The sequence below is a fragment of the Perca flavescens genome, chromosome 7 (assembly GCF_004354835.1).
Source record: "Perca flavescens isolate YP-PL-M2 chromosome 7, PFLA_1.0, whole genome shotgun sequence".
Classification (NCBI taxonomy): domain Eukaryota; kingdom Metazoa; phylum Chordata; class Actinopteri; order Perciformes; family Percidae; genus Perca; species Perca flavescens.
Window position 1 is genome coordinate 8280678 of NC_041337.1, and position 20557 is coordinate 8301234.

The window sequence follows — 20557 nt, forward strand, 5'->3', positions numbered from 1 at the left end:
TGGGAGAGTGCTCCATATTGGGAGTTACATCCTCTGCTTCTATTCATTCTGCTTTCGCTATTATGCAGTATGCTGTATGACTGCAACTAACAATTATTTTCATTGTTGATTATTTTTTTCTCCAATTATTCGCTAAATTAGTAAGTTTATGAAACAAGTTCTTGGAGCCCAAGATTATGCTATCAAATTGTTAATTTTGTCCGACCAATATCCCAAAGCCCACATGTATTTAGCTTATAATGCTATACAACAGAGAAAAGCAGCAAATCATCACATTTGAGAGGCTGGAAACCGAACGTTTGGCATTCTTTGCTTAATTAAAGGACTTAAATGATGAATCGATTATCAAAATTGTTGCAATTTCACTTTCAATAATCGATTATGCCAGCTCCAGTATGCTGCCCATGCACTGTTGGATATTAATTATAGCGTTACTATTGACAACATAAGATGTTTTTACTCTGCTATATCTGTGGTATGAATCAGATAACGGAGGACCATTGGCTTGCTGCTGAGAATAGACCTCCCCCCCTGTAGAAGTCCCGTCTGGTCTCTCACCTTTATGCCCCCCAATAAACAGAGCTGTCATGGTTGAGATATTTGACTCCTCTGTGTTGATTTGATCTGGAAGGAAAGCCTTTTTGAATGATGGGACATTGATGGCAAGCAGACATAAATCTTTTCACCTGCTGAATATAGAGTGCACGAGCAGTAATATTCCAGACGTTTGGAAAGCCAGAGTGTTGATGACTTCCAGGTATATTTAACATCCTATCCAACATGCTATCGAGTGCAGAGCCTTTCCTGCGGGTGACGTGATCTATCACTTTGTGCCACTTTACAAAGCGGACACAGAAGGTGCATTACCTGCATTGTCAACGGCAACCCACGTTATGTATCATCGATCTACAGAAGCTATCCAGTCCCCCCCCTCCACCCCCATCCCAAGAGGGATATCATCATCTGTTGTGTCATGACACTGGAAAGTAATAGGAGATGGCCTCAACACTTTTACCACAGCCTTGATTGACTACTAGGCCAACAATACCATCGTAAATGAATTATCTGGAACCACAAGCATCTGTTTCTTGCATTATGACTTTGAACCGCAGCGCCACAGCAGGCCTCTTGATTCAATTAAGCACGCGTACTGGTGTTACTACGGGCTCTACTTTCTCCACACTGGAATGTCAGGGTCATGCGCATCAACTCAAACAATCAAAGTCAATAAAACCGCTCAATGGGTAAGAGCTCTGCGTCACAAATGAGTACCTGTATCCTGCTGTGAACCATCAGTAGCACTGGTGTGAGAAACGATCCGAGTCAAGTATTTTTACAGCTCAATATTCAATAAAAAAAAAAAAAAAAAAACACTGTACAGACGGTTACTCACAAATCAGTCTTTGACTCCTGTTTAGGTCTGCACGATATGAGGAAAATATGTGATATATGCGATAACGTTGTTGAATATCGCGATAACTCTATTACTTGTGAATACAACATGTTGCTTGTTGAATTTAAAACCAATGAAATCATTTCCAACATTCTTTTATTGAAAACATTTAATTGAATTTAAAAGGCACCACTAAAAAAAGAATGACAGCAACATTTTAAAGTGCAGTTTTCTACTGATACTTTCTTTTAGCTAACATAAAAAATCTCTGTCTTTCGCCATATGTCGCAGCCTTTCGCGATGTGTTTATCGTCAGTTGATATAGATCGATGACGTTAAAAAACGATATATTGTGCAGCCCTACTCCTATTAGAGTTTAACAAGCGGAAATGGATTGATACGGCCGATGGTCTTTGCTTATAGTCTTACTCAATCATATAAAAGAGAGTGAGGCCACTTTGTTTTCTGATGTATGACATCAGAACTGTACGCCCCACTGCTGACACTTTTGGCTCAGAGATCTCTCCCAGTATAGACTGTCACAAATGTCCTTTGACTTCATTGGGGGTTAGACTGGGGCTGGGGGAAGGGCGGACTGGATTCCTATGACGATATAGTCTGCAGAGCGTGTCATTGGCGTAAATTGTTGTCCTTCTCTCCTGTGTGCAACTCAACCCCTTCATTCGCTGCTAAATGGGATGCAGCAACAGTTTGATGTGATGATTTATTTAGTCTATGCTGGGTAAAGCATCGACCAGGCGAGGTGGTTGGTCTCTCTGAGTGGCGCCTTGTCGGTTCAGGCCCCGGCTACCTGGTGTTTTAATCCCCCATTCAGAGTAGATGAAGACTCTATGGAGTTGCAAAGCACAGCAGTGCAAACACCAACTCCACTCTGAACACTAGGGAAGGTCTGCTTCCTCCAGACCCATTCACATAATTGCTTGAAGACTGGGCTCAGTAAACATCACATTGTTGAATTAAAGCCCCGGGGGAGAGGCCATCTTGGCTGATGGGACAATGCTGCACTGAAGTGGCTCAAGCCCTCCTCAAGCACATTGGCACATGTGGAGTGCAGGCCGGCAGGCTGGCATTTGTTGACTCTGCAGTGAGGTGTGACTTGGGCCGACATAGAGGTCAGAGAGGTGAGGACTTTGAAGCGTGATTTATAGTTCTGCGGAGGCTCCAAGCAGAGCTTTCGCCGTAGCCTACGTTAAGTGGACTGAAGTTTATACTTGTGCGTTGGTGTGTGCGTCGAGCCGGCGTGTGTGTGTGTGGGGAGTGTGTGGAGCGAGGGAGAAGTGAGAGAGTGACGGCGATTGGCTCCGGAGCGACTAGCGACTCTAGAGTCCTAGTGAGAGAAACAAAGTGTCTCCTCTGTTCTTTCTGACCACGGTGGGAAATCTGTAGCAGGAAAAGTTCACCCTCTCCTTGATTTTATGTTGTTAATGGAGAAGGAGAACCAAGATATGAGACAGGGGAAATGCAACGCTGCCAAGACACGACGTGCGTCGACGTGTTGTTCCATTTTTCACGAAGTGCACGTCAGGCTACGGCGTAGGGTCCGGCATAGGTCTGTGTCTCCACGTACCTACGTACGTAGCCACGGCATAGATTTTACGCAGAAGTATATATCACGCTTGAACCTGACTCTGTGTCTCAGTTCAGTGGGGGTTCCTCAGGATTCCTTCACAGCCAAGATTAGCTACCACTGCACGGATACGTAAACTTTTTAATGTGTGTGTGCAGTTGCACAATTCTTTTTTTTAAAAAGTGTCCTCACCATTTGACTTCACATATTACGTTTTAAATGTCTTTGTGCAGTGCCGTGATTAAACAGGAACAGCATTTGTGGTTTATGGTTTGTCAGACCTTTTTTTGTTTTATTTCTGGGGATATTCCTCAGTTTCAATAGTTCCATTGGATAGAGAAGCTGAAAATGAGTTTGTGCTTCTCCCCCCTGCAGAGAAGTGAGCCCACGGTTGGTTTTGGTGCAGCCTATAGCTCTGTAACGGTGGAGGAGCACACCCATCTGTGCCCTAGTGTTACATTACTAATGATGCGGTGTTTACTACCTTCTCGGCAGCCATTGGTTTCCATTTATTTAATGGAAGTAAACGTCTATAAGTGAACATCAAGTCTGCATCCATTGTTGTAAGTGCAGGCTTTTCAAATTGTATTTACATCTACATAGCATAGGAATAGTGTTTAAAAAAAAACAAAGGTCAGCAGTAATGTGTGAAGTAAACATGATTTATAATAAATGAGCTAAAAAATGCTAAAATATTGGTATGTTCCTTTCTAATATTAAGGATCCGATCCACTGTGTGGCATCACCCTAGGCCTTGGCAATACGGCCAAAATCTTCTATCCCTAGGTCATTTCCTATCTGGATAACGATGTATATCACAATATAGCATGGTTTCTGCTAATTTAATATATAAATATTCATACTATGAAATAACCACATGGTAAAGCCTACTTTTGTGTCCTTTGTGACTTAAATACTACACTTTAATGCAAAATGAACATACGACATGCACGGATCAGTACGTTAAGCGTCGTTCAAATTACATAAATGTTGGCAAATGTTGTTCGGCCGCTGTTTTTTTAACATTATGGAAATGTTTTCATTGTTTTTTTGATATAATCAATGCAGGCATTTTCTTTGACATTGGTCATGTATTAAGTAAGACCGCTGCTGTCGGCAGGCAACGAAACAATCTACAGTCTAAGTTATAGGGCAATTGTGCACCTTCCATTTGCGTTCACAAAACATGTTTTGCCGCTGACAGGCTCAAATTATTTTTCTAAGTGTCTGACAACATCATGGAAATGATTTCTAAGGAGGTCGACCTTTCTGTTAAAGCGTAACATCCTTTTTTAAACATAAAAACGAGTGAGTGCGTTCGCTAAAGCCACCAGACATGTAAATAAAGAGTAATTTTAGCATTGTACAATCCAGTTCTTTCAAAGTCGACCGAACCATGGTTTCCTTTAACCTCAGAGATCAGTGTGATATGTGAGCTGTGTGGCAAATTAGGACTTTAGATTGCAGAGATGCATCAAGAGCCTTAAAGAAACATATCTGGGTTTTTCACCCCACCCTCGCCTTACACACACACACACACACACACACACACACACACACACACACACACACACACACACACACAAACACAAACTAAGCTCTGTGGCTGAGTATTGTTGCACCTTCATGCCCAAAGTCTCATCCGTGTCGGGCAGAAGAGCCGACTCCAAACACAGCTGCACCTCAGCTGGTACAGCCGCAACGCTGTGCATGTGTTGACATGAGCTGACATGAGCGCACATACTCTTTAGTACCTACTGCCTGTTGTAACTAGAGTCCCACTCTTTCCATTCAAACCTCTTCACACATTTACGTTTTCTCCACTGAAGCATATGTCCGTGGATGGCTTTTTTCAGGTCAAGTGACATTCTGAAATTAGATCTTTAAACTTTTACGTATGCGGAATGAATTGGAAGTTTGGATATTAACTCTTTTAAAGGTAATACATTTGAAGCCATCAAACCTCTTTGATTACTCCGCCTGACTTTGATTATCTCTTTTGATAACACATCCAGCACACCTCCGAATGCCGAATGAATAAAAAATGTCCTTGTTCTTTTCTCTTTTAAACATGTCTGTATGATCAGCGGTGTGGAAGCAGTGCAGTCTCGTGATTAATGGTCACCCTTCAAGTAAACAGGCCCAGTATGGGCCATCAACCGACTTACTGAAGTGCCCATGAGCAAGATACTAAATCTGGATTTTGCTCTGTAGTGACCCCTGTAATCTGACCTCTTTTGCAGCGTGGCAAGTACTTGTGGGAGGTTTCCTGGCAAGAAGCACTGAGGCAGTGTGTTCACTTGTTGTATGATGTAATTGTTCATATTCAGAAGTAGAGAAAAATTGAGAGCAGACAAACCAATAAACATATGCCCTTTGGCCCCCTTTTTTTTGAAAACCTGCTTGAAGTATATATCACTCTTCATTCCTGTGTTATGAAGCTGCAGGTGCGATAAACCCAGCAGAGTTCATGTTGAGGTCACAGGATGTCTTGAGGACGTGACACAGTCTACACAACGAGCAATAAAAAAATTGGCAGAAAGGGTTTGTGTTAGCAAATCCCAAATGTCAGATCCCCCCCCCCCCTCTCAGTGATGAAATGTAATATTTTTCTGAAAAATGAGAATAGAGATATATTTGTCAAAGTTTGGAAAAATGTCTGAATTGAAAGTTGGAATTCACTCACTTTTGCCAAATGAGGGGTTTAATGCTTGAGTACGGCTCTTGTTACAGCCCCGTGCGCGCCGCCTCGGCATGTTCAGAAATCCAAAGAAAGGTCGGTGCTTGTATAAAGAATTTTTGAATTTGAATGATATTCTTCTGAAAGTGAGAAAAGAGATGCATTTTGTTGAAGTTTGGAGAAGAACTTTCAAATTTGAAAGTTGGAATTCACTTCATTTTTGCTAAATGAGTGGTTTAATGCTCGCATGAATGTCAGTGGTCACCCTGCTCCTCCGGAAACAGTGGGCTTTAACTCTTAACACGAGTTGCTTAGCTTGAAAAGAAGAACTGTAATGGACTGTTACAGACTCCTGACTGATTTCCCATCTTAAACAGCCTTCTTCAATCTTTTCACATTGCCCTACTGGGCTTTTCCCCAGGCTGTACTCGGGCCGGCACTTATTAGAGATTCATTGAAATGCTAAGTTAACTGTATTGCACTGTCCCTTTGAAGGTGCTTTATAGTTGTCGGTGCCCTATTGAATCTGCCATTGTCTTCGCTAGTGGCATTGATGTAAAGTCACTTTGGCATTCTGCTTTTTCCTCAAGGGAGCTGCTGCATTGTCTTGTGTGGTCCCTCCCAACTTATACAGCTACTCTGATGGGGGTTGCTGCCCTTAACACCTAATACGTTTTTGTGTGTTGTGAACAGAGTTGATTTTTTTTCCTCTCCAGTTTGCTAAAGGAATGCTATCATTCTTTTTTTCTTCTTCTCCATTGTCTTTTAAAACAAGGTTTTGACCCTGACATCCTGTGAAGTGTTTATAAAAAAAAAAAAAAAAAAACCCCACCTTGTGTCTTATCAGAGCTGATGATGTCTCAGAGGCTCCCTGAGACCAGTAGCACCCTGCCTCCACTTCCTCTCACTGTACGACAAGTCTCTACCTGCGAAATCAGAAAAGCTGCCATCTTCTCGAGACTTGAGTGTAAACCTTAAGACGATGCAAATTCACCTAAGCTGTTGTTAAACCCTTAATGTTCACAGAGGGAGGTCGGCAAGTGGAGTTTTGCAGGCGCAGGGTGTAATGGCTCAGTGAAAAGTAAATACAGGGAAAACACAGGCTGTTTCCCCCCCCTTTGCTCACTTTTAATTAAATTCAGGAGCTTGTTCGTAGGAAGCCATACAAATCTGCTGCTCTTCAGGAGCCTAATTAGCCGATGACTTCACAAATCAAAGATTTATGTTTTTAACACCGGAGCTGGTGAGCTAGAGTTGGCAAAGTGATAACATTGAAAACATAGAAAATACAAACGTGTATGTAGGCCAAGCAGTCAAACAGTTATTTTAGAAAGACATAACAGTCTGATTATACATTTTTTCCTTATAATACTTGTAGAGCTAACTAGCTCTACACTGTAATACAAGATTGAGAACAATGCTGTTTCTTTATTTCCATTTATTTCCATTGCTTTATCATGAATATTACAAAATCCAAAGTTTGCTGTCCTGGTTCCTAAATGGTGGAAGAGCACAGCATTGATATCATGACAGCAGAAAGTTTACACATTTCAACTGCAGGCTAAAAACACTTCTCTTCCGACTGCACCTTGGCTAAGAAGATAATGGTTATAATAAAAAATAAAAAAATTGCACTTAGATTTTGCACTTACATGTGGCAGGTTGACTTCTTTTGAAGCAATGTAGGCCTACTTGTTCTATGCGATTCTTGCTGTTACCTTGATGGTTGAATGCACTTACTGGAAGTCGCTTTGGATAAAAGCGTCTAAGCTAAATGAAATGTAGGGCTGCTCCCTCTTAGTCGATTAGTCAACTAATCGGTCGTTTTGGTCTTAGTCAACTTAGATTTCTTTAGTCGATTAGTCATGTTTTATGCTTTTTTCATGCTGAATGACTTATTTCCAAGAAACGTATAAGCACATCTCTGGTAAACACAAGAATTAATGTGGAGCTTTTGCATGACTCTTTGCGGAGAAACTCAGATCTGTCTATTAAATCAACTAATCGATTAGTCGATAAAATTGAATGAGTGTTAGTCGACTCAGAATTTCTTCAATCGAGCACAGCCCTAATGAAATGTAACGTAATCAAGAGCTTGTGAGGATGCTGCCTTTTTGTCTGGGACTTGCAGCTTCAGCCTCAAGGGCCATCCACACGGAAACGCTTTTTGGTGCAAACGCACACGTTTTGCATCGTTTTGGCCGATCGTCCAAACGAATCCTGCAAACGCACTGCCTGAAAACGCACTTTTTTTAAACCTGGTCCCAGGGTGAAAAAATTCGAAAACGCCGCCCTCGCAGCTTCGTTTGGACGAAGCCGCATACTTGCGTATCGATGATGTCATCGCCACACCCCTCGACCTCTAGCCTTCGACCTCTTACCCCGCGACGACGTCTCATAACAACAACAACAGCAGCTACATAAACATGCATCCGTCCTAATCATGGATGTATTAAGAAAATGGGTCCTAATGCCCACAACCACACGGCACTGTAGCCTCGAAGGTAGCATATAGCTAGCTAGCTTGTTTTTGGTTTCTTCTTCTACGGTCTGTCTGTATACAGCGCGCAAGCATGCTCCGCCTCTTCCTATCCGCCTCTTCTTCTCCGCCTCTTCTTCTCTGCCTCCTCTTCTCCGTTTTTGGTGAATTTCTGCCGCAGAAACAGCGCCACCTATAGGCCTGGCATATGAAGTAGCGTGTTGAGTTATTTACAAATGGATCTGTTTGGATGCTAATTTTCTTGGAATGATGCCAAGGAAGACGGGGGAAAACAAAGATTGTTTTGGTATGTGTGGACGTGACCTCAGTTTATTAGCCCCATATCATATACTTTATGTAGCCACCAAGTGCATATTCAAGTCCCCGCTTTTACAAGATTCTCATTTTAAAACAGGAAACATTAAAAAGGCAGCCGGAGACAGTGTTTTCAATCACAGCGACAGTAACTAAGGGAGGGGGGGCTTAGTGAACGTCAATTTGGGGTATGACAAGTTCTTGATACCTTTTTTGACCTAATGCGGTCACAGACATTGCAAATCCCACAGCGACAGGTAAACTACTACATGTCTTCAAAATGCCTTTAAAGCCAGTGTTAAAATTCCGTCTGATGGATGAGGTCCCGAGCACTGGGCCTCGGCTGTGCCCCTCAGGAGAGACGGGAGGACCAGTCTGGTTTGTGTTATATCAGCAGGTGTTCCACGAGACATAACATCTCTTTCTCTGTGTCATACACACATCCACACACTCGCGCACTTTGTGTTCTCACAGAAATGTTTGCGTGTTTTACGCTCTGTCCATTCCTCTCTCTGTTCACTCCTGCTAGTAGCTTTTACAACCTGTGAATCCTTGCACGTTCTACACGAGCAGTAAACCAGTATTTATATCGCAGTTGCTGTAGAGAAGTCTTTTTTTTTTTTTTTTTTTTTTTTTTACCCGCCGGCCTGATCGCCTGTTTCAACGGCAACGAGGAAAGGCAGTTTGAACAAGAATTTTGCTCCATGATGAGATATCTTTAGAGCTGAACAGCAAATGGGTTTTGTGGCTAAGAGGTTGCCGGCGGTCCATTGTTTTGGTGCACTGGCCTTGTGATGCTCTAAAATGTTTGTCTCTTGCTGAGTCACCATCCTGTTGGGGAAATGAAACCTGGAATAATCTACAGGACAAGAGGACCCCACTTCCCCTGAAGCAAAGTTTATTCAGGCTTTCCTGTGTGCAGTTTAGATGTCCTGCTCTATATATGCTGAAAGAAATAACCCAGTATATTTGTTGTTTTTTCAACCCCCATACACATTTTTTTTCTTCTCTCTGAAGTATGTTTATATTTGAAAATCCCTGTAATCTGTAGTCATTCTGCATTCATATCTCAACAATCAAGTCTTTTTTTTTTTTATAAACATCTCCTCTACGTCCTTAGTCTTTTTTCATGCAGTGGATGGATGGATGGATGGATGGATGGAAAGACTTTTATTGATCCCAAATTGGGAAATTTCAGTGCTACAGCAGCAACATATCAGACACACTATACAGAATATGCAAGAAGTAATAATAATAAATAGGATAGAATACAAGAACAAATATTAAAAAAAAGATCTAGAAGTAGTAGTAGTATATAGTTGATAGTTATTCTGAGAAATCATTAACGTGATCAGTGTCTTCACATAGATGAGTATCATTAATCATTATTAATAATGTATAACTAAAGGCAAACCGAGCAAGTTTGTTATTTCAGAAGAGCGTATCAAACTGGTAGCCCTTTGTATGACTCAGTACCCATGAAATAGCTCTCAGTTTCAAAAAGGTTGGTGGCCCCTGATTTAGAGTGTTTGACAGCTGGTCATAGAGTGTGGTATTAAAGCCGTACAGTTTTTTTTTTCGGAACTTGGCAAGTAACAAGCTGGAACTAAGGATTAATGAATTCCCCTGGACCTAATTATGCCAAAGTACAAGCCCTTGTTTTTATTTTTTTATTTTTCTCTCTCCGCTAAGATGTGCTGAATTTCCTTCACAGTGTGTTTCAGCTGAGCAGAGCTGCTTGGTTGGAAACATTTTCCATTTCAGGTTTGCTGCTTTTGAAGATGCATGTTCCATGCCATGGGCCAAATTGTGTTGTAATGGAAAAAAAAGTCTGACACACACACACACACATTCACATACTGTATTTTTAATGTAAAGTAAATATTGCTCACAACAAATCACAGATCTCAGGATAAAAGATAAATGAAGCAGAAAACTTGTATCTGTTATTCAAGTTCTGCAAATGTAAATCTTGGCTGCATCAGAAGTGACACTAATACATCCTAATTGCTTGTCATAATAAAACAAATTGTATAATATGATGTAATGTAGAAATAAAAGACAGTAGAACGGGCATTCCCATTAAAATCAACATAGCAGGATGGTCAGAGTGGTGGCCATTTTTAGCCTATGTGTACCCTTGCCATTCAAAGACCTTTTATCTTTATGAAAAAAAAGTCAAAATTCTCTGATTCCCGCTTCTTAAATGTGAATATTTTCTAGTTTGTTCACTCCTCTGTGACCGTAAACTGTTTCGTTGTGGACAAAACAAGACATTTAAGGACTTTATCCTGGGCTTTTTTCCCAACATTTTTCACCCTTTTCATTTTATAGACTTTTCAATTTTTCAATTCAATTCAGTTCAGACCAAACAACTAATCAATTAATTGAGAAAATAATCATCAGATTAGTCAACAATGAAAATAATCGCCCCAACATATTTCTATTGGTAAGTCATCAAATTCTATTTATTAAATGACAAGCCAAAACAGCACCATAACAACTAACAACAATTGCCATTTTCTATTTAACTTGTTACGGCAAACAGTTCAATGTCCATTCTACTTCTATTTCTATGGTTGGACTGTTCGCTAAGCCCCTCCGTCCTAAGTTACAGTTGCTATACCTGTCAAGCATAGGTAGTGGGCTAGTTAGCCGGACATGCGTTTACAATTACATCAGACAAACACGCTGTTTAATCAGTTTCTTACAGTAAAGTTCTTGTGTTTTAGTTTCTGAAGGAAAAAAGGAAACTCTTTCTATATAGGATGTATCGTTCCTTATTACAGCCCAATGCACACCACCTCGGCATGTTTAGAAATCCAAAAGTTCAATTGTGCTAGTTTAATTTATTATTTATTTAATTTGGATGTGTGTTACGGTTGATATGGTATTCATGACAGTCTTGCTACCAAAAGATGGAGGGTGGTGTAAAAGCAGTACACCAGAAAGTTACTTCTGTGTGAGATGTGTGGGGAATGAAAGCCATTGATAAGAAAGGAATGTGGACCCTTTTTTGGTGGTTGAAAGTTTCAATAGATTAAAATCACCGCTTCTTGTATGCTGCTGGAAACCATGCCCATTGAGCCTTCGGATAATTTCAAATAGACTTCCCTTGAAACTGTTCCAGATAACTATCGGGGAGAAGCTGAGTGAAGGATTTCAGATTGTATCTTCTTTCATGTAGAGTATTGCCAACTTAGTACAAAGAAATGCAGAGACTCCTTTACCACCATGCTGACTAAAGTAGCTTAGCATCCGTCATGTGCCCAGAGGCTTGGCAGTATGTGAGTCTACCCGGTACCTGGCAGGCCTAGTGAAGCTGAAGGTTAGCCTTGTAACACAGTTGGTAAGGCAAAGGGAATTTCTGTGGTTTAAGACTAAAGTGGATGTATATAATTTTCTCTCCACCCAAACCATCTGTTGATCCGGTAAAATTAGGAGTCCTCTAAAAACTCATCTTAAAAGGCTTGTTCATATGCTTTTGAAAGTTGCAGTTTACTGTTTGAGCAGAGATGGCAGAGATAGAGACACCAACGGATGAGATCTGTTGAAAAAAATACTCATTTGAAAGAACCTAAAGTTCATCATTGTGTAGGTGTCACATATCTGACATAGCAATATATAACTTCTGTAGAAGCATGAGTCAGCCTGTGTTGTCAGTTAAGACATAAACTTTACAGTAAGAAGCTGGTGACCACCAACAATGCGTAACATCACTCGAGAAAGTTATGGTAACAGCTTTGCATTCCATTCTTTGCAATGCATTATTTTTTACCTCAATGCACAATTGTGTATTTGTTGAATTCTGACACTCATAAGTCCACTTCAGATGTCTTTCCTTGATCTCTTTTTATAACCATGTGAGGTGCATATATTTGATGTGCTTATCTAAATAACAGATCTTGGTTGGCCTTAATGTTCTTCAGTAATCATCAGAGACAGTGAAGGCCTCACTTTTCAGTTTGTCTTCATGCAGGCAGGAACTCCAGCCAAGTCAGGCAATTATTGCTTTAAAAGGTGTAATTAAATGGTTCTTCCCTTGAACTGAGGGCCAATGTGCTTTATGTGGACTGTGAACACATAGAGGAGGCTCTTTCAGCTGTGCCAGGACGAAGGGGCCCTTTCTTCCCTACCAGGCTCCACTTGCTGTGCCACTATTATGACCCTGTCATGGGTAATAGGGGTGTAGATGGGGGCACACCGGGGCTGACATTTGGCACGAATGCTAGACTACAGTCAGATTCTCTGGCACGGACACCAGTCTTGCCTTTGGGCACATGGATAACCTCAGTCTGTTATTTCACCAGGGCTTGCCTGGTGCAGGAATAATGGAAAACAAGATTTGAGGGAGATAATAGAAGAACGAAAGCAGAGTGGTTTTTTCATGCCTATTTGTTTTTTAGAACAGGACGGCCAGACAGGCGGAGATTAGGGTCTGATCAGCCCTGAATGCTTTGTCTCTGAGGGCAAGTCAGCACTATTACTGCAGCACAGAGCTGGAGCTTGTCCTTCTCATGCAATATACCAATAATATAGGTCCTGTCTACATAAAAATATGACTATTGTAAATGTTGCGGTGCAAATGTTCTCTGTCTCTCTGATAGGTCTCTGATAGGTGTCGGGTCAAAGGTAAATACATTTCAGAAAAGAAAAAAAAGTTTTAGTTGCACTTTCCTTTGCATACACGCAACTGAATGTCAACTTAGAAGCTACAATTCTTATGCTCAATGTAAAATATGTGTATGGAAGTTGGCACGTAAGGTCTGATTGGCACTTTAGAATGTGTTGCATGGATCAGTGGAAACAGATTTTTCCACTGAGTGGTGGAATTGGAAGAATGAGCTGTTGTGTTCTGTCTTTAAGACATTTGAAAGAATGCCTTTACAATCAGTGCGTCACATGCACCGACTCAAAATCACAAAAACTTGGTAAGCAAGAAAAAATGTGTCTCCTCATCCGTCTAGAAATGGGTCTTCTTGATTGTACTTGCCATGACGAAGTCCTCAGTGGGTTTAAAGCTTGTGTTGTTGCTGTTGTTTTTGGTGCCTTTGGGTGCCTGGTTAGGGTGTATTAGGGCTGGGCGATATGGAGAAAATCAGATATCATGATATTCTTGACCAAATACCTCGATATCGATATTGCAGCGATATTCTAGGGTTGACAATTGGGGCTTTAACAAAATATCTTCACACTTAGATTTTAGATAAATAATCATCAGTAATGTGGACATCATGTCAAAGTGGGGAAAAGGCAAATAATAGAACAACTAGTACAGTCTGGTAGGTTCAGAAAAGTACACCACTTTACTGTAATGCAGCCTTTAAAACCAGTAAAAGACAACACTTGTCATATCACGATATGACGATATCCAAAATCTAAGACGATATCTAGTCTCATATCACGATATCAATATAATATCGATATATTGCCGAGCCCTAGGGTGTATACATGCACCAATACCCCGGTTACTATAGGAGTTATTTAGGTCTGTTAACCAGGGTATGAGAACTCTGATTTTACCCGGGTGTTTACATGGCGTTTGCGAAACCGGGGTATTGCCCTAACCCGAATATAATCAAGGTTTTACACTGCATGTAAGGGTTAGGGTTAGAGCTGCAACGATTAATCAATTAATCGGTTACAACTTTTAAATTAATCGCCAACTATTTTGATAATCGATTAGTCGGTTTGAGTAATTCTTTTAAGACAAAAGTAAAAATTCTTTGATTCCAGCTTGTTAAATGTGAACATGTTCTAGTTTCTTCTCTCCTCTGTGACAGTAAACTGAATATCTTTGAGTTGTGGACAAAACAAGACATTTGAGGACGTCATCTTGGGCGTTTGGGAAACACTGATCCACATTTTTCACCATTTTCGGACATTTTATAGACCAAACAACTAATCAATTAATCGAGAAAATAATCAACAGATTAATCGACTATGAAAATAATCGTTAGTTGCAGCCCTAGATGGCATTCACTAGTCAGTCATTGCTCATCCTGCTCCCACCCAGCCCTCTGGGCAGGAATACTTGGAATTAAGTTGAAGAATGAGTATTGGCTGACATGAATACCTTAAGATTTACTTGAAAAAAAAAAAAAAAGTAAAATAAGTTATAAGTATACAGGTATAAGTGAAGTAAAATAAATTAGAATGCGTTTTATTTTTAAACACATTCTGCTGACGAATTGTCAGCAGAATGAGTGATGTAACCTCACTGGTGAAAGCTGAGTCTTAAATTATCCCTTTTCTGCTCTTCCCCGAAAGGTCATGAACTGTCTTGTGCTGGCATGTCCATTAGCACAGTGATGCGTCACACCTAGAGCAGACTGCACTTAGTTTCACTGCTGTCTCTCGTATACCTGACTGGTTCACTTCTGATTAACCACCGGAGCTCCGTGTATTTTCTCACAAACACATGGGGCCCCCTGCCTATAATTACATCTTATTATAGTAGGAAATGGATCCCTCACATCTGCTTCCAATGAATGGCCAGGTTAGCCCTCCTGCTTTCTTGTATTATTGCATAAACTCCTGGCAAACAGATGTCTTTGTAGGTGTACGCACACCTTCAAATTAAAGCCTGTTGTTGAATTATGAGGACAGGTGAAATTCGCCTGTCAACTGTTGAGAGGAAGATACTCCCAGACTTTGTTTATGGTTGTCAGATGTCGGGCCAACGGGTGTGTGTAGTTGGTACAAAGCCAAACACCTCTGTATGACTTAAACGTGGCGTGTTATTAAAGTGAATTATCTGGTAAAGTTTTTTTTCCCCCTGCAGCATTTGTTTGGATTTAGAAAAAACGAAATCACAAAATTGCATGGTCCTGATTACAATTGCAGCCCATTTATTAGAGCCAACCATGTAGAGACCAACCACTATAGGTTGCAATAGGAATGCAGGCCATGTGGACGCTAGTGTTTTGGGTCCTTAAATAAGGACTAGTTTTTATACTTTTGGAGTGATAATGTCTTTAAAATTTCATTTTTAGTCAGGTATAATAAATAACTATTCAAGAGCACAATGTATCTTCTTAAATCATGTTATGACGACATACAGTATGTCATTGGTATGTTTAAGTATTAAACATACTTTAAGTATTAAACATACCAAACATACACTTGAATTCATTAAATAACGGCTCCTGTTTAATTGAACCACCTTTTTTTGGTCAACTGCTGACTTTTACATCCTGCTCCTGGCTAATTGTAATGGGAGCTTTTTACAAAGCACAGGACCAGAATCGTTAAAAAAGCCTGTGCTTGCAAGGTAAATGTCTGCAAGAAATGGCCTTTTATAAAGGTTTGTGTTTCCAATTAGCTACCCAATGGTGGGGTTATTAGTCATTAGTTTATACACAAACATAAAAGAATATTATGGGGTGTCTCCATTTCAGTCATTTTGAATTTTTTTTATCTTAAGCGCAACCTGGGTCTTATTTCTGTATTTTTAGCCATCTTTTCTATTAATTAAGATAACGATTTACCCAACAGTGTAATTGTAACTGCACAATATATTAACCATTTATTTAGGTTTTTATCATAGACTCCTATCTTATAACTGTCCGTGAACAACATTTTTTGTTTTTGGTGAGCAGTTAATACTCTGATAAAGGAGGTAAAATAAAACTGAGCGGTGCGACACAGCTAACAACTATGATGGCTTCCTCCATTTTGGACACTCTGTCTCTCCCTTCCTTCAATGGTCCGCAGCATTCAAGTCCAGGCTTGCTATGGGTCATAATCAAAGTTTACAGAAAGTTAAAGTTGACAAAGACAGTATTTTGCAGCAAACCTTCACCATTTAGATGCTGGTGTGTGCTGTGAATGTATATTATGAATATTTGGCATTAGATCTGCATAATTTGTATACTATTTGGATATTCTGTAACTCATGAGTAAAGTGATAGAGATGTGTCAAATTTGCTGACATACTGTAAACTCACAATGATTCATTATGATCCAGTTTTGTCTTGTTTATACAGTACACTGTAGTGAATGCTGTCTTTGCATTTAGGTATTGTTTAGCTCTGAATGTGCAGGCAGTTTATTTTTGGGACTATCTTGTGGAGGAAGGGTAAGTGAAGTAAAGGAAGTGTTTGATTTAGCTTAGGGATTTTATCTGGCCCTCAAAGCGTAAGATCCAGCAGGCGTGGTCCTGTCTGGGGGAATTCCTTCCGTCATTAAGGCTGCTGTCAGACGTACTGAAATGCTCTTTTATTTCACAGATACACATACAACCAGATGAGCTTTGAATTTAGATATTTATTGACTCATTTTATTAATCTGTCATGACTGAATCTTTTGAAAATCAATCTATGAATCATGGCAGTTGAAACCAAATCCCAATCTGCTATTCATTCTGTGTAATAGACTGGTGAATGATCCCTGCAGGGAAACAGTCTAGACAGGAAGATTCCCAGTCTAGGTAAGTTAATATACTGTAGGTTATTTTGCTGATACATTCAGTAACCAAATACAGAAAGTCATAGCTTTTATGCATGACTCATGGTAAAGTGTTTTTTAAGTGTTTAAGTTCAACAGGATTAGTGACGAGATAGGAAAATCCATTCAAAGCAATAACATGGTACCATATAAACTAAAAATTTAAAATAATAAAATACAGTGTTTTTGCACGTTATACTCATGTATTGTAAGATACTGTGCTAGACGTCAGGCCTGCAAAACTGCTGCTAAAGTCGGAGACGTCTTAAGAGGCTCTTGTTGAGCCCCTTGTTGACCTTGGACAAAAGTAATGACAGGACTTCTGTTTATCTCCCATCCAACAGCTTTTCCCCTGGCACTCGTTCATAACCATATCTTCATCCTGCACTCTCAGTTTGCTTACCCAAAGTCTGCTCTGAGACTTAGCTTAGGTTTTGGCTGGCTTAGATTTCCATACTTGTTTCTAAAGTTGGAGGCGTTGCAACAGTATAAGGAACTTCTTGTGCAAGTGTTCAACTGTTAAAACAACAGCTGCCAAAACTTCTTTAAAAGTTTGAACCAAGTGACTTTTCTTATACATTATTCCCATTAACAAGGAAATTTAGAAAGCGTATAGGCTTACAAAGATATAGATGTTAAATACGGAAACAATGAAAATAAAACATGAGCCTAATGGAATGGCCAGTGGTTACCCCTAAGTGATGTAGGTAAACTTATCCGATTTATAGGGTTTGGGTTTTCCGACCATCCAACAAAAGCACTTTACACCTGGAGAAATCCAACCTCTACATCACTGGGATTCCCCAGATCCTTCTTCTTGAACCAGCCTCCAGAACATAATCCAGTTCTTTGCAAGTGTCCTGCCCCTTGATCCTTTGTCAGGGGGTGACAGAGGGCGTCTGAACCAAGGGTTTAAAACTGTGAATGGAGAGGGTAAGAGACAATCACAATGAAGGCATTTTATGCCGACAAAGTGGGCACCTGGTCCCCTCTCACATGCTGAACCCAATAATTGGCTTCAGGAATGTTCACATTTATCTGCTGTAGGGTATCGTTAAAGAAGTAAAGCTCGCTGGCTTTTTGGAGGGTGGTTAAGATTTGCCTTGATCCCTGGGTTGGGGGAAATAAATGACTTCCTTCACCAAACATAGAAGACAACTTGCAGGAAAGTCCCTTGTTAGGCCAAAGCTTAAGGTCCCATCTCTGCTAGCCAGAGTGGGGGTGGATTTGCTTCAAAACATTCATGTCTATTTTTGGTCATTAACAATTGGACGCTGTCAAAACAAAATTGCTAAATCACTATTCTGGAAGACGATGAAGCAAAGTTAAATGAAGTATAAACAGAAAACTGTGTTCTGTGTGCAATATCTTCAAGCTGAATCACATTCTAGTAATCTCTGAGGTGCGCGTTCTCACGGTCAGGCGTTTACCAACCCGAGGAGATCTCGAGTCGTGTGCTGTGCAGATGTGGGTGTGCCGGTATGCTGGGCAACAGTTGGCTGTTCCTACCACCACTCAGAGCGTTTTCTGAAACATGGCTTTCTTCAGTGTTTATTGGTTCTTGCCCAGGCCTAACCTCAAATGGGGAGTTGAGGGGGTTGCCAACCACAGCAGCAGACGGCCTACTGTGCTGAACCTCTGGAAAAAGCATGTGTGGTGTATAAGATTGGGGAGAGCTTTGCACAAAAGCATCTTTGACTGTTACTGTAATAGCTAAAGGCTCCGGGGAATGTGCAGTGACTTGAAATCCCTACAAGTCTTTTAAACACTGTTTGTGGCAGGTATATAACACGGTACTGCAGTTGTGCTTGTTAAGTACAAATTTTGATGCAATATAAATGCTAAGGCATTTGTAAACTTGACTTTTCTGAAACGGCACAGAGGTCTAAGCTGAGTAAAAAAAAAATTGATTATCAGATTCAAATCAATTTGATTGATCCGATATCAATTCATAAAATCCAGACCAATCTCTGTCTGTATCACATGAAACTTGAAGACCTAAGGAATCCATTGGTACCACCTATGCTTCTCGGGAAGGGGGTTAGGAAACACTCCAAAGACAGGCTACATTTTGGCGAGGGAAAAACTGGCATGGCCATTTTAAAAGGGGTCCCTTGACCTCTTTCCTCAAGATACCTGAATGAAATGTCACTCAATACTGACTGTAGAGTCTGTAGAGTTGCACTTTATTGTGTTGACTGCTGTAGTGTGTTCATGTTAAATAAAGAGTACATTAATGTAACTGCTTTGGCATTAATTCTTAATGTAAACATTGATACGTTTAATAATGCACCAGGTTAGAGGGAACATTGTGCAATTGTAGGATCTCTTTCATATCCAAGCAAAATTGGTTTTGCAGCTGAAATATCCCAAATCAGCATTGAGTCGGAATCAAATCATGATGTTGTGAATCGGAATTGAATCAATTCGGGAAATCATTGGCGATACCAAGCCCTACAGAACAGGCCTGCACGATTAATCGCTATAAAATCGCGATCTGGATTCACCCCTGTTCACAATTTAATTTTTAAATGACTTCGATTTTATGAATTATTTTTTGTTAATGTCAATTTGGCATAGACATTAACATGTTTTAAGGATGTAAAGACATGTTCAAGGAGTTCAGATAGAGCTTGTATCAGGGCCATATTTAGTTCAATGTGTTATATGTCACTATTTTTGATAGCCTACTGTACTTAAATGGCCAGTATGTACTTTATTTTCTTCATTCATTGAAGCCTCTATGTTTACAGGCTTGTGGAGATGCGCAATGTGCTATAGGTGGCAAAAAAAATTATTGATTAGTACTGCCAATTTGTTTTGTGTTGTCATGGTTCATGTGTGCAGTAAACATTACAGGAGAAGGACTCTAATGAAGATGTAACCTTACATCAAAACGTATTTTACGTACGTCACTATTAGCACCTTAAGAAATAAAACCTTTAAGTAAGAAGACATCTGTGTTGCACTGGCAATTTTTTGTTATTCTAAACATATGCCAGAGAATCGTGATATCAATTCTAAGCTAAAAAAATCGTGATTCTTTTTCCCGAATCGTGCAGGCCTACTATAGGGGTCTGGAGTCCCTCTGTTCTGTGCTGCACCCACTCTGGCTGCACGGCCTCTGACGGAGGGTGTAATAACACCTGCAGCTTGCAGCTCTTGAGGTATTTTTATCTCCCCCTGGAATTCCACCTCTGTTCTCCTCACAGATCTCCTGTCTAAATGCATCAGTCGGTGGTAGTCCTTGACATAGATTTCTACAAGTCAAATGCTTAACTACATTTTCTTCATTCTTGCTGACATTTTACGGCATTAAGTCATTGTTGGACCCAGTAAGGCCTGCATACAGTACAACCTTCCATGCTCTAAATGAGAGCTGCATTTTGTTTCAGGATGATGTAAGCCACCAGCAGCTGTTGAATTAATGAGGCAAACACGCCTTTGGATCTGAATTTTCAGCCTTCCTCAGTTCTCCCCAGCCTTGTTTAGAGCAAAAAGAAAATAACAAGGGTGGATGACAGATAGGGCAAATACACAAATGGCTTTGTGTTTGCTGCATGTGGAATTGGCATTCTTCTGCCAAAACATACTGTATGTAATGTGGCAACAGCTGAGGGCATTCATCATAGAGTTATTTGTAATGACCCATAA

At 40.3% G+C, this 20557-nt stretch overlaps 1 protein-coding gene across 3 annotated transcripts in view; it reads left to right on the forward strand.

The window, feature by feature from the left end:
- Positions 1 to 20557, forward strand: part of hspg2 (heparan sulfate proteoglycan 2) — a 131787-nt gene that overhangs the window by 1110 nt on the left and 110120 nt on the right. The gene's annotated exons all lie outside the window — the stretch shown is intronic.